The sequence below is a fragment of the Ceratotherium simum genome, chromosome 20 (assembly GCF_057802395.1).
Source record: "Ceratotherium simum simum isolate JZ-2026a chromosome 20, ASM5780239v1, whole genome shotgun sequence".
Classification (NCBI taxonomy): Eukaryota; Metazoa; Chordata; class Mammalia; order Perissodactyla; family Rhinocerotidae; genus Ceratotherium; species Ceratotherium simum.
The window spans coordinates 54,014,146-54,029,678 of NC_141919.1; positions in this window are offsets into that span (position 1 = coordinate 54,014,146).

A 15,533-nucleotide genomic window follows, 5' to 3' on the forward strand; every position below is an offset into this window, starting at 1 on the left:
TGTAATTCCACAAGAATGGCCCGGGTGTTTGTCCAGCCACTCACACGCAGTGGACGCGGTGGTTGGTGCAAGTCTGCTGCCCGCCCCCCGTGTCGTCGTGTCGTGCCCCCCACCCCCGCCCTGGCACGGCTCTGTGTGTCCCCTGCGCACCCTGGCTTCTTGAAGAAGGGCCTGCAGCGTCGTTGAATAACGTGGCTTTTTCTGGGCTGCGGAGACTTTGCTTGGGGGTGGGGGTGGGGGTGGGGAGAGAGGATCCTATGAAGACGAGTAATGGCTGAATTCCTTCTCCTCCAGCATCGGGCTGGGGGCTTTAGGCAAGACTGAAGGAATTCTGATGGGGGCAGGAAGAGCAAATGTCTGCGCTGACCTGGTGCTCGTTCTTGCCGGGCGCTGTTCCGAGAGCTTGACACAGAGCAACTCCTTCCTCCGCACAGCAATACCATGAGATCAACACCAATATTATCCCAGTTTTCAGAGGAGGAAACTGGGGTACAGAGATGATTGTACATTTGTCCAAAGTCACACAGCTGGTAAGTGGCAGAGTGGGAATGCCTCGTGCATTTGGAGTTTGTTGATCCGTGGAGGTTGCAACCCTCCCAACAGATGTTGGACCCTCCTTTGTGCATGGACAAGCGAGACCCTTGGCACCTGCGGAGAGGCCCAGGGCCTGGCTCCCTCCACCTGGCTTGGCTGGAGCCTGAGGACAGGAAGGAGAAGGACGGACACCATCAGCTGACTCTTGCCCTTGCCAGTCACCGCATCTACTCTGGGTTCTGGACTGTGCATGGCTGGTTTGGGGGAGACTGGATGGAACCCGCCCAGACCGCTTATGGACAGCCTCTCTCAGCCCATGAGGACGGCTAGTGCAGACTGGAATGCTGCGGTGGGAGAAGAGTGGGGAATCTTGCTTCCACTGTCATTATTAATAAAGAAACACTTGAATTTCTGAGTGTCAGCAGCATCTGGAAAATGGTGCATTGTACCACGTTCAGTGGGTACACTGTTAACTGTCTGGGCATTTAAATGGATCATAGAAGGTCCTACAACTTTTCACGATATACACATGCGAAGTTTTTCCTTCCATATTAATTTAATTGAAGCCATAAACAAACCTTTCTTCTTGATTAAAAAACATTTTAAAAAGCTGAGATTAGAAAAGAAAAAAGTCTCAAATCAGTCATCTAAGCTCTCATCTCAGGAAACGAGGAAAAGAAGAGCAAAATAAACCAAAGCAAGAAGAAGGAAGGAGGCAAGAAAAACAAGAGCAGAAATTAATTAGATTAAAACAGAAAAATAATCAGTGAAACAAAAAGTGCTTCTTTGAAAAATCAGTAAACTGACGGACTTCTAGCAAGACTGGCAAAGAAAGGAGAGAGAAGAGAAGTTACCAGTGTCAGGAATGAAACAGGCTGTCGCCACACACCCTGCAGACTCAGAAGGCTGATAGGGGAAAACTGTGAATACCTCCACAGACATACATCTGATAACTTAGATATAATGGACCAGTTCCTGGAAAAGCACACACTACCACAATTCTCACAATGTGAAATAAACCATTTGAATAGCCCTGAAACTATTAAGGACACAGAATTCATAATTTATAAATCTTTATAGAAAAAACCTTCAGGCCCAGATGATTTCACTGAAAAATTCTACCAAAGCATATAAAGAATTAACACCAATTCTGCACAATTCTTTCAGAAAATAGAAGAGATGGGGGCACTTTCCAACTCATTTTATAAAGTGAGTATTATCCTGATACCCAAACCAGACAAAGACAGTACAAAAAAGAAGACTACAGACCAATATGCCTCATGAATACAGACCCATTCATTTTTTAATTGAGGTAACATTGGTTTATAACATTATATAAATTTCAGGCATACATCATTATATGTTGATTCACCTCTTTCACCCTCCTCCCTCCCCCCTTCCCCTCTGGCAACCACCAATCTAATCTCTGTATCTATGTGCTTGTTTGTTGTTGTTGTTTTTATCTTCTAATTATGAGTGAGATCATATGATATTTGATTTTCTCCCTCTGACTTTTTTTCTTATCATAATACCCTCGAGGTCCATCCACATTGTTGCAAGTGGCAAGATTTCATCTTTTTTATGGCTGAGTAGTATTCCATTGTAACCCATTCATTCTTATCAAAATATTAGCAAATAGAATTCAGCAGTACATAAAAATAATTATTACCATGACCAAGTTGGGTTTTTTCCAGGGATGGAATACTAGTTTAATATTCAAAAATCAAGCAATATAATCCATAATGCTAATAGGCTAAAGAAGAAAAATCGTATGATCACAACAATTGATGCAGAAAAAGCATTTGATAAAATTCAATACCCATTGATGATAAAACTCTTGGAAAACTAGGAGTAGAGTGGACTTTCCTTAACTTGTTAAAGAGCATCTGCAAAAACCCTACAGCTAACGTTATACTTGATGGTGAATGACTGAAAACTTTCCCCTAAGATTGGGCACAAGGCAAAGATGCCCGCTCTCACCACCTCTATTCAGTATAGTACTGGAAACCCTAGCCAGCGCAATAAGGAAATGAAAGGCATATAGATCTGAAAGGAAGAAATAAAACTGCCCCTATTTGTATGTGGCATGATCTTCATGCAAATCCTAAGGAATCTGCAAAAAACAAATATAAAAAATTCTAGAACTAATAAACAAGGTTGCAGGATACAAGATCAATGTATAAAAATCAATTGTATTTGTATATACTAGCAATGAGCATATGGAAACTAAAATTAAAGATATAATACAACCTCCAATCACTAAAAAAAGTGAAATTCTTAGGTGTAAATCTAACAAAACATGCACAGGACTTGTATGCTGAAAACTACACAGTACTGAAAAGAGAAAGCAAAGATCTAAATAAATGGAGAGATGTACCATGTTCATGGATTGGAAGACTCAACTTGTTAAAAGGAGTCAATTCTCCAAAATTAATACACAGGTTTAACACAATTCCTAACAAAATCTCAGCAAGATTTTCTGTAGAAATACAGAAAATTATTCTAAAATTTATATGGAAAACCTAAGGAACTAGAATAGCTAAAACAATTCTGAAAACAAAGAGTAAAATGAGAGGACTCACTTTCCCAGATTTAAGACTTATTATATAGCTACATTAATCAAGACTCTGTGACACATACTACATGATTCTACTTATATGAGGGGGAAAATAAGACTCTGTGGTATTGACAGAAAGACACATATACCAATGGAACAGAATGGTGAACCCAGAAATAGCCCTACATAGGTATGGTCCATTGATATTTGACAGAGGTGCAAAAGCAATTCACTGAAGGAATGATCCTCTTTTCAACAAAGGGTACTGGAGCAATTGGATATCCATGAGCAAAAAATGCACCTTGACCTAAACCTCACATCTTCTTGTAAAAAAGCTGACTCAAAGTGGATTGTAGATTTAAATATAAAGTATAAAACTATAAAATGTTTAGAAGGTACATAGGAAAACATCTTTGGGACGTGGGGATTGGTCAAGAGTCCTTAGGACAGCAAGGCAGGATCCATACAAGAAAAACATCAATAGATTGGACCTCATCAAAATTAAAAGTTTTGCTTTGCCAAAGACCCTGGTAAGAGAGTGAAAATAGAAACTGTAGACTGGGAGAAAATATTTGCCAATCATATATCTGACAAAGAGCTCATACTAGGGTACAGTCATGCATCAATTAATGATGGGGATACATGCTGAGAAATGTGTCGTTAGGTGATTTTGTCATTGTGTGAACATCATAGAGTGTACTTACACAAACCTAGGTGGTACAGCCTACTACACACTGAGGCTATATGGTACTAATCATATGGGACCACCATCGTACATGCAGTCCATCACTGACTGAAATGTTGTTATGTGGCACATGACTGTATATAAAGAACTCTCAAAACTCAGCATTAGAAACACAATTCAAATCAAACATGAGCAAAAGACATGAAGAGGATATATGGGTGGAAAACAGGTACATGGCTAGCTATCAGGCAAATGCAAGTTAAGGCCACAATGAAATTTCACTGCATACTTATAAGAACAACTAAAACAAAAAATAATGCCAATGCCAAATTCTGGTGAGGATGTGGAGAAACCACACCACTCTAATGGGGATATAAAATGCTATAGCCGCTCTGGAAAACAGTTTGGCCATTTCCTAAAAAATTAAACATGCAATACCACATGATCTAGCAATTGTACTCATGGGCATTCATCCCGGCAGAATTAAAACTTGTGTCCAGAGAAAACCTGCACATGATTGTTCACAGCATTGTACTTGTAATGACCCAAAACTGGAAACAACCAAAACATTCCTCAATAGGTAAATTGTTAAACTGTGGCACATCCATATCATGGAATTTTACTCAGAAATAGAAAGAAATCAACTGTTGGTACACACAATAGTTTGGATGGATCTCAAGGATATTAGGCTGAGTGAAAAAAGCCAGTCTCTTAAGGTTGTCTACTGTATGATTCCATTTATATACCATAAATGGAGATGGAGAACAGATTAGTGGGGGCCAAGAGTTAGGTTGGGGTGCTGGTGGTGAGAGAGGTGGGTGAGGATATAAGAGAGTATCATGAGGAACAGCTTTGTGGCAATGAAATAGATACTCGTGGTGATGGAAACATCAAAAAAATTCATAGCTACAGAGAAAATGTTGTGTTGATAAAACAAGAACAGGATCTATGAAAAAGGAACCATCAGAGGAACAACCTGGGGTGGGGAGGAGATACATATGTAATAGCTGGAACTTTAAAAATGCATTGAATGGGATTGGAAGATAAAGTAAAAAACAACAACAGCAAAAAACCCCACAGAACTCCCAGGAATTACAGTAAAAATACAAAGAGAAGTTAAATAGGGGATAAAAGAGAACACAATTATTGAGTAAACCCAAGGAATTCAACGTTGAGAATGAGGACAGAGAAAAGGGAGGGGAAGGAAGATTCTGAGACTGAAGTTCGAGAGTCTCCAGCCTGTAAGCCTCACGAGGTGCCCTGGACATGGACTGACCAAGTGCCACGCCAATCATCGAAATGTTTCAGGGCGCTGCGATGAAGACCAGACCCTCACCGTGTCCAGAGAGGAAGGAGAAACTAAGCCAGGCCACATGGTCATCATGACAGCACCAGACTTCCCAACAGGGGCTCGGACGGCAGAAGACAACAGAGCCTGGAATTCTACCCCCAGCTGCACCATCAACCAAGTCCGAGGGTATTACAAAGATGTTTCAGGCAAAGTGAGGATTGAAAACAGTGCCTTCTAGGCTTCCTTTCTTGGAAAGTTACTTGAGAATGGGCTTCAGCAAAATGAGAGAGTAAACTAGGAAAGAGACAGAACAAGCCCTGAAAGTAAGGAATCTAACTCAGGAGAGCAGACCAGGATGTCCGGAGGGAAGTCTCTGGGACGGGGTGGACAGGAGGCCCGTCGGCGATGATCTTTACCCTTCCTCCCCCACGTCCTTGCCACCGGACAGTTTAGAGGGTCTTCTTCCATCAGTTTCTGGTTTGGCTGTTCCCACTTAGGGGACGGGAGCGTTTGGGATGAGCAGAGGCTCGCTGGAGGAGCGAAGCCAGGAGGGGAAAGAGGAAAGACATTCCTGTGTTGTTGGTAGAGGGAGGGGGCTGGCTACCAGGGGAATATATTAGATGGAACCCTGGGAAATTGCCACTCTTCACCACTTTTAACTACTAAAATGGTAATTTTGTAAGGTTTGTGCTAATAAAAATACTGCTACGAAGCACAGAAGCTCTTCTGTGTAAATGCCCTCAATCTTCTGTAAAGCAAGGACACAAGTCCCCCCTGTCCTCCCTCTCTGCCTCTCCTGCTCCTTTCTCTATTCCAAACAACAGGGAAGAAATACAGCGATCTCTCCACGTCCCTCAGTCCCCAGAGTCTGTGAAGGCATGGGATCCTTGCTTCAGGGCTGCAAACCTCTAAGTGGAAAAGCCAATGAAGGACCCTAGATGCCTAGTTCTGTGGGCCGTCATAGCCTTAGGATCTTGCAAAGTCAGACAAAAGCAGAGGCAAATCATAAACAGGAATCAACCCTGCCTGTGAGGCTACCCTGCTGCATGAAGCCCACAGGTAACCAAGAATCCTTGCCACCACCTGAAGACAGATGCTGTCACAGGACCAGGAATCGCCTTTGATTCATGAACAGCAGAGTAAAAGAGGGAAACAACCTTTGGGGCATTTTGATTTGATGAATAAATGAAAACCAATGAGGTATACTGGAGCACATGAGGAAGCCATTTGGTTTAAAACGAATTCAACCCGAGCTTGTTTTTCCAGGGAGGCCTGACGTGGCCTGTTGAGCATGCACTGTACATCTGCTTTAAACATTTGCAATGTCCCGAAGCCGAGAATGATGCCCTTAAAGATGGGGATGTTGCCTCCCCCATGTGAGCATTTCTTTAAGGATAGGCATTTCTTCCCAGAGACTAAGGATTAGTTACTGGCCTACTGTGCTCATCTCGTGACCACTGACCTGATGACCGCAGACCTGCTGTGCCAGCTGAGCATCTCGTGACTGTAATATAAGATATAGTCCTGTCATATGTGATGTATGTTCCTTGTTCCAAGACGGTATATACCCACTCTGTACATCCTGCTTCTTCAGAGTACTTCCTTCCTTGAGGAAGGAGGCTCCCGGGCTATAGTCCTCAAACTGGCTCATATAATAAACTCACCCCAATTTTGATTTATAGATTGATTATGGATTATTTGTGTCAGTGGATTTTAAATTTGGAGGCTCAAGCTAAGCCCGAGGAGAACAGCGGATAAACCCAGGAGAAGCAAACACTCCAGCTGGGAAGTATGCAGTTATCTGAAAAGCTGAGTCAAAGGAACGAGCCCCTTGAGAAGTGGCAAGAACGGCAGGGCCAGGCTTTGTGTCTGGACGGAGGAAACGGCCAGGCAGACGTGGGCTCGGAGCGCTTCTCCCTGGGCACCAAGAGCTTGCAGCTGCATGGCTTCCTCCAGCTTCCCCGGTCAGTGTGGGATCCCAGGACTTGCTGGCTCAAGGGCTTTTAGTTCTATGAGCACTGTTGCTTTGTCCAGGAAGAGGTGTCTCAGAAAAAATGCATTCCCCTGAGATCACAAGCTCAAAATGCAGCAAGCCCGTGGGACTTCTACATGGGGTTTTTCTGCCCCCTCCCCATTCTTCAGGACAGAGAGTGACCAGCTCTTTCTCACTGGGGGTCTACACCCCAGTACTTGTGTATGGTCATTAGAACACATTTCCTCTTCAATTTTCCCATTGGAACAGGGACATCTCATGTTAAATCTTTCACAGAAGGAATGGACTTTCTAATTTTTTTTTTCTTTTGGTGAGGAAGACTGGCCCTGGGCTAACATCCGTGCCCATCTTCCTCTACTTTATACGTGATGCTGCCACAGCATGGCCTGATAAACAGCGTGTCAGTCTGCACCTGGGATCCGAACCTGCGAACCCCGGGCCACTGAAGTGGAGCATGAGAACTTAACCACTATACCACAAGGCCAGCCCCTCTGATTTTTAATTACTTAAAATTTTAACTTTTATTTTGAAATTATTATAGATTCATAGGAATCTGCAAGGATGGCACAGAGACGTCCCGTGGACCCTTCACCCAGTCCCCTGGTAGTTACGTCTTGCATAATTTTGGTACAATATCAAAACCAGGACAGACAGTGTGTGTGTACGGTTCCGTGTCATTTTATCACTTGTGTAGACTCATGTAACCACCATGGGCTGTGCTCCAGGAGCAGGTGGGAGGGGACCTGGGCTCACAGGCCTGTGGGATTCTCCTGTGTCCGCCCAGCTCCCTGATCCGGGGGCTCCCCGGGGCTCTCTGTAAGCAGCTTCTCCCACCTTTCGAAGGAGGTCCCACCCCCTCACACAGTCTCCTCTCCCGGAGTGTGCTGAAGGTCTCTTTCCCTGATGGCTCTGGTCCATTCCTCTTTGTCCCTTGGCCTCCAAACCTCGTCGTGAATGTACTGCCCCTCTGGTGGGGTCTCAGGAGGGAGAGAGGGTAGGTGTGTTCCATGCAATACGCTCAACAGGAAAGCCCACTGGCATTTAACCACGGGAAGTCGTTCTCATTTTAAACAATAACAACAACAACAAAACCACCCCTCCCTGGACAACTTCCTCCTCCCGTGCCGCCCTCTCTCCTTTCCCTAGAGAGTCACCGTTTCCTCTTTCTCCCCTCAGTTCACTCTCATTTAGCTTGAATCCTTGCTCCGACCACAGCCTCTCTTGCTCAGGTCACCGAGGACCTCCATGCTGCTAAGCTCGGTACCTTTCCTTTCCCTGGCCCCTCAGCCCACTGCCAGTGGTGACCGCCCCTCCCTTCCGTCTCCGTGTCCTCCTCTCTGACACGCCCCCAGTACTCGGGCTTTCCTGGAGGTAACCCGGGGCCCTCCTCAGGGCTGGATCTAGGGCCCCTCGTTTCTAATTTCCACGATGGTCACAAACATGCACACTCAAGTCTCCCTACCCCTCCCTTCGCCCTGCAGCCGAAAGGATCTACTTGTGATCATCTCTCTTCACCTTGGCCCCTTGCCGGCACCCACTCCTGGGGCAGAGCCCCCTGTCTTTCACCCCTAGGCTCTGCATCTCCTGGCTCCAGCCCGCCTCCCGTCGTGTCACACCCACGCTCTCAGCTCTCTCCTTTCTACCTGTGGAGACCTCTTCCTTGCCCCATTGCTGCCTACCACAGGGGCTTTGCACATGCCGTCCCCCTCCCCACCCTAGTGTTTGCCTCCCTCCTTGTCTCATTCGACCTTACACACACTATGGCTTCCAGATGAAGCGACCCTTCCCGCAGGAATTCCTCAGTGATGCATCTGATTTCCTCCCTGTCCCCTCCTGGTCGTGGAAGAGCTCAATGCTCCCCCAGCTCCCCCAGCTCCCCCTCACCACCTGGATTCCACATCTGCCTCCAGACCCTGGGTTCTTTTATGGACAGGGCTCTGTGGCCTTTGAGCAACACATGCCTGCGGTTTTTGCATCATTCAGGCCATTCCCAAGGAGAGCGGAGGGCAGTCTGTTCTCCCGTGTAGCGGAAACACAATTTGCATTCGCTCTGCCAGCCGGCTTTGAAAGTACGCGTTTCCTGACCTCCTTATTTTTGGAGGAGGGGGTGAGATTTCTAATTTTTCAAGAAACGATATTTTTATTTTCTAAATCCATATAATGAAGATGCACATGTAAAGGCAGTGAGCTTTCAGGGTGTGGAGAATATTCCGATCTCACACTGGCATGCCACAGCCACCTCTCACGCTGGGACCTGGTGCTCTGGAGCCCCAGGGAGCACCTGCTAATCCTGGCGCCCCCAGCCGCTCACCGGGGTGGGGGCGAAGCCCCAGAGGTGGGCCAGATGCGCAGAGGAAGGTTTCATTGCATTTATAGCATTCCAGGGTCAAGAGGTTTTTATTCACCAAATTAAAATGACAGTTGATTGCTCAATATAAGTGGGCAGGAGGGAACTCTACACTTGGAACTAGCGCTCTGGGAAAATAGACGGCCCCTTTGGATGGATTCCAAACTCCGGAGACGGGAGAAATGTCGGCTCAGCAACTCTGTGCTCCAGAGGCTCAGCAAGACCCAGGGGAAAGCACGGAGTGTACGCGTGTGTACCTGTGTGTGTGTGTGCACGTGTGTGTCTGCATGTGTGTGTGTATGCATGTGTATGTGTGTTTCTGCATGTGTGCATGTGTGTCTGTGGGTGTACCTGTATCTGTGTGTATGTGTGTGTCTGCGTGTGTGCATGTGTGTCTGTGGGTGTACCTGTATCTGTGTGTATGTGTGTGTCTGCGTGTGTGCGTGTGTGTCTGTGGGTGTACCTGTGTCTGTGTGTACGTGTGTCTCCGTGTGTGTCTGCGCATGTGTGGAGCAGCCGTCTCAGGTCCAGACAACAGCGCTCTCCGGAGGCCGAGTCAGAAGCGGCCGCCCCGTCGCCCACCGAGCCCCCTGCGTAGTTGTCTCTGATTCAAGGTGGGTCCCACAGTGAATTCTGGATGTTTTATGCCAGTTACCACTTTGGTCTCTAGTAGTTTCACCCCGTTTTCAGTTAACGGTGTTGAAAGAGGATTGAAGATGAAACCTCTCTCATTTTCTTGCTCACTCTCAATCTTACTTGATTTGGATCACAATGAAGCAAAGTGTTTTCTGTTGACCTAGAAGTTTTAAATATTCCTGCTGGCCTTTACCTCAGGCCCGGGTGAGCTTGCACAACAGGAACCAGGCTGTGAGCATCCGCCAGGTGAAGATCAGGCCGCTCATCACTGGAGCAACACAGATTACACTCTCGTCACCTGAACGGACTCTCACAGAGACAGACACCCGCCACGTTCACCAGGCCCTCCTTCCCGGGCCCGCGTCATGTAGAGGAAATTCCAGGGCCTTAAAGAAACAGACAACAGGGCTGGGACAACTAAATGCTTTATTTCTCTCTCCCTTCTTCTCTCCCTCCCTCTGATCCATCATTCATTTACTTTTTCTTCAATCCACCAACTCGTGGGCGGGTGCCCAGAGCAGGGCTGCAGCGGCCCCACGGCCCCACGTGCCTGAGCAGCAATGTGCTGCGCCCAGGGCTCGGCTGTCCTAACTGGGGAGAGAACACTGGCCGCTGTGTCACGAGGAACCACGGGTCCCAAGTGAAGGCGAAAGGTCTTGGCTAGGTGGCAGGTGGGGACTCCACCAGGGGACAGACACGGCTGTGTGGGATCTGGTGACAGGACCTGGGTGGCTCCCAGGAAGGTGCAGGGGTCCAGATCAGTGCCCCACCTTGGGGCAGAGGGAAGGAGCCTGCCTCCCCTCCCAGGCTGGACCGGTTGCCAGGAACTGAGATCAAAGGTCCCAGAATGGCCTGGGCCAGGGCAGGATGTGGTCAGCTGTGGCGAGCAGGGTGGGTGGGAGCCTATGCCGGCTCCCTCCTGCAGCCCCCGCTTAGTTGGTGCTGCCAGACAGCATTGTATGGCTCGCAGACCCCTTGGGAGTTCCCGGAGCCGGCCGGCAGGAAGGAGGTGGGTGAACCCTTAGGGTGGCGGTCTGGGGAAATCTGCTCTTCATAATGACGATTTGAAAATGAGCTGCTTTCCTGGTATGACTTTCAATGCAGGAGGAAAGGTTATAGACAGTGGCTGGGAACAAGGTCTTATTAATGTCAAAAATGATAACAAAGGAACGTTCAAGACTGTTTTCTGACACCATGAAGACAGCCACTCTTCTCTTTTCCAAGTTTTCAGGCACTTTGAAATGACAGATAAGAACAATGTGATCAGGAGAAATAAACAGCTTGAGGAAAAATTGCATCAGGGGACCAGGACAGCCCCCATTCTGGGGTACTTTTCAGGGACGATCCTCAAAGCAAGGACATTCACAACGCTTGGCATAGGGTTTGTTAAATGAAAAGCTGACATTCAACCTAATCTGTGGGCTTGTTTATGGGGTTCTCCTTCTGGGCGCTGGCGCTCTCTGTCTCTGAGAAACGCAGACATCTCCTGCATCGGAAGGAGGAATTTCTGAGTAGTTCTCTCTCCCAGTCCCTCTGCAAAAGCTGGACTACAGGGTGCGCGTCAAGATAGAGCCTTAACAATTAAGAAAGCTTCCTCAAGTTGCTCAGCCCTTCTAGAGACGCCATATAGATCCAAGCTCGGAGAGCAAGAACAGAGACCTGGAAAGAGGGTGGAAGCAAAGGCTGTGATATTTCAGGAGGCCTCCGGGAGATGTTTAGCCTCTGAGAACACCGAGGTCACCTGGCCGCTGACGGCTTGTTCCACTGTGCTCTCCAAGCAGGAGCGGGGCAGGCACCCAGGGGGGCCCGAGTCTACACTCTCGGGTGGCCCACCTGAAGGATCCAGACAGAGGAAAACGATGTCACAAGTCGCCTTGCAGAATTTGCATGCATTCACCAAGGGGCGGGCAGTCAGCGGGGCAGGAGAGAGGCTGTCCACTGCTGTCAGCGACGGATGCTTCATATGCTGACTCCGAGAGGTTCGCCCCAGGAACCTAACCACTGCTGACCCTCCCCAGGAAGCCCCAAGACTCGCTTCGGCTTGCTCCACAGCCCTCATCTGAAGGGAGAGCCTTTTGGGCTAGTTGACCTGGCCAGCTGAGAGACCTCTGCCAGGGCTTCAGTTCAGCTCTCACGATTTAGGAAAGGCCTTTCCAACTTCTCTCTTGTATTTCAGAAACTCAACTTACATTTATAACCAAACTTGATTTTATAAAAAATCTGTCACTATTACTGGTATCTTGACTTTTACCTTGGATTTTATTTTAATTTTTCATTAGATTGATTCTGCCTTTGACTGAAGACATCGGTGTCAGTGCTCTGGAGGGCCTGGTGGGCAAGCCCATCCTCTCGCCTGCCAGGTTGAAGCTGGCCCCACTCCAGGCCTGGCGCAGGGTGAGGGGAGAGCCCACCGCTTCCCCCGCCAGGTATGTGGGGGACAGCTCTCATATCCAAGATCCTGGGAGACTTTAAAGTGTTTGGTTTTTTTTAAAAGCGTTAATTGCATGGCATTAATTTCAAATATGGTTGTTATAAGAGTAGCCATCTCCGGGGAGTAAAAAGTTTCCAATTCTAAAACGACACACCCCAGAGCTCTGGGGAACCACTGTGTCTCTGGGAGAGTGAGACTGTGGGGACCACCAGGGACCTCCGGGAATCACCTCTCCGGGGGTATTTCATCCCCAGGCCACTTTGAAGCCACCTGGGTACCCAGGGAGTCACAATGGAGCCGAGGATCTGTCTTTACTAGGTTCAGGTCTTAAGGAGCCTGTGAAGCGTTTAGGTGTGGGTGTCAAACCACCAGCGGAAAAAGAGAAAAAAGGGAGAAGTGCAAGGAAGAAAAGTGACTCTGGGAATAAGGAGAAATAAAAGTGACCAGAGTGGCAGCATTTAAGGCTGTGCACTCACATGTCTGTGTGACATATGGGCCGAGTTGTCGGGCGTGTGGCGCCTTTTGTCTAAATCACTTCAGGTCAGAGCGGGAGCTCTGAGGATGCAGGGCAGATCCCTCAGGGTGTGCTCATCTGCGCCGTGCCCAGTGGGCGGGGAGGGGAAGCCGTGCGGAGACTGGGTGGCCACACGGTGCCAGCAGAAGGAGCAGCCAGTGTGAAGGCCCTGAGGCAGGCACCAACCTGGCACATTGAGGAAGAGCGTGAAAGTCATCTGCCTGGAGCATTTTGGGCCAGGATGAGAGGGGTGCAATCCAAGGTAGGAGCAAACCCTGTAAGCCTCTGCGTTGGTTTCCTGTGGCTGCTATAACAATGACCACAGAGTTGGTGGCTTAAAACCACACAGATGTGCGGTTCTGCAGATCAGAAGTCTGACACAGGTCTCAGCGGACCAAGATCAAGGTGTCTGCAGGATGCATTGCTTCTGGAGGCCCTAGGGAAGAATGTGTTTCCGAGCCTTTTCCGCTTCTAGGAGCTGTCTGCGGTCCTTGGCTCGTGGCCCCTTCCTCCATCTTCAAAGCCAGCGACGTCGGCCGAGTCTTTCTCATGCTGCCTTCTCTCTGGTTCTCTCCTCTGCTTTCAAGGACCCTTGTGATCACACTGGGCCCGCCTGGATAACCCAGTGTGCTCTTCCTTTCCCAGAGTCCGCTCATGAGCGACCTGTATTCCATATGCAACCTTTGCCATGTCAGGTGACATATTCTCAGGTTCTGGGGACCAGGTCCCTCCTGTGTCTCTGGCACGGGGGGAAGGGAACCAGAGAGGGATCGTGTCTGCTGTCCAGGTTCCTCTGGCCGAGGCCTCTTCCCTCATCCAGCCCTCACTGCACTCCAGAGTTCTCCAAGGTGTCCATTCAAGCAGAGAGTGAGACGGTGAAATGGCCACGTGTCGGGCTTTTACAGCAGAAGAGAACCCAAAATGCCTTAGAATTTAGTACGAGCCTGGCCTTCCTCACAGCGCAGCAGAGAACTACATAGTTTTGAGATTCTCATCTTTATTTTTGGCACCCTGTGTCTCATTTGCTTTTCCACTCAATTTAAAAGTCATCTTCGATATAATCCCTAAATTATCTAATCGTCATACTAAATAATATACTTACTGTGATCAGTATTCTGGGACAATGGAAGGTCGTTAGGAAGGAAGTGGAGACACTCGTCCTATTCAATTGTTTTATAGGCTGGTGTTTGCAGTGGCAGGGAATGACTATAATCATCAAGCTGTTTTTGTAAATTAGCACAAGTTAATAAAAGTCACTGGTAAAACTAGAAAATCTTTTTTTAAAGATAATCTTCACCAAAGCCCGAAAATTCTAACAGCTTTCACTCACATTACACTTACTTTGTCTTATTCTGTAGGAGCTGTTACAACATCTGACAACCACCACAGACCAGAGAGTGAGAGGACGCTGCCTAGAGAAGGCCGTTTCTAAGGATGCCGGGAGCAAGGGATGGAGGTGTGACCCTAGTTAACATTTCTGCACTGTTTTCAGTGGGGGAGGATGTGCGGGGACAGGTATCAGTGCCGCTGGAAACTTTAGCTAATGGGATTTCTCGAGCATCGAGATCTCTCGGTCTCCTGCGAGGCTGATGAGAACACAATTGTGCCGACCGTGTGCCGAGCGGCAGGGTGAGCGTGGACTGGGCCTCAGCAGACAGCAGCGGCGGCGGCCCAAGGGGTGCTCACGCTCACAGGTGCTGCAGATGGGACAGAGAACTTTGCGGCTGTGATTCTGGATTCTCACCTCTCCCTGCGATAATCCTCATTGTTAGAAATCCTTTGGCCTTCCTTTTGTTGTTGCAATCAAACAAACACAAATCACTCTTTGATTTTGATTAAGCTCCTGGCAGACGGTAACAATGACGATAAAACCTCGGTAACCTTGTCCCTGCTGTCCTGTTAGGTACACAGAGCTTGTGGTTTAATATGTATTTTCTTTGTTCTGATCTTTCATACTATCAATAGTTAGTTGCTTATTTACATTTTGTTTTGTTTTGCCTTTAACCTAGGTTTTCAATCATTCTCCTCAATTTTTACTGATTCATTTATTTCTCAGAAGCCTTGTATCAATGCAATCAGCTGAGGCAAAATTCAACCCACGCTCCCAAATGCCAGGACTCGTGGCCCCTTTCCACCATCGTTCTGGCGTCCATTTTCCCAGGGGAACCAGAAGGCGTTTCATCTCTCGAGCTGTCTCTTTCCAAGCTGGCTTTTCTCCTGCCAGAAACGTTCACATCCAAGACTGGCTTATGTCCTTCTCCTCTTGGCTCCCAGGCGACTCTATTCCTTATTTCCTTCTCTGCGTGGGGACCCTGCAGAGCCAGGACTGGGTCTCACTGCACGGGCCTGGGGCTGAGAAGATACAGCATGAAGTTCACTGAATATCACTGATGGGGACGTTGTCAGATTCTACCCAAGAGAAAGGTGCCGTGAGTCTGTCATCCGGAGTATCAGTCAGGGTTCTCCAGAGAAACAGAACTGAGATAGATAGATAGATAGATTGATTGATGGATAGATTAATAGATAAGAGATTTATTCTAAGGAA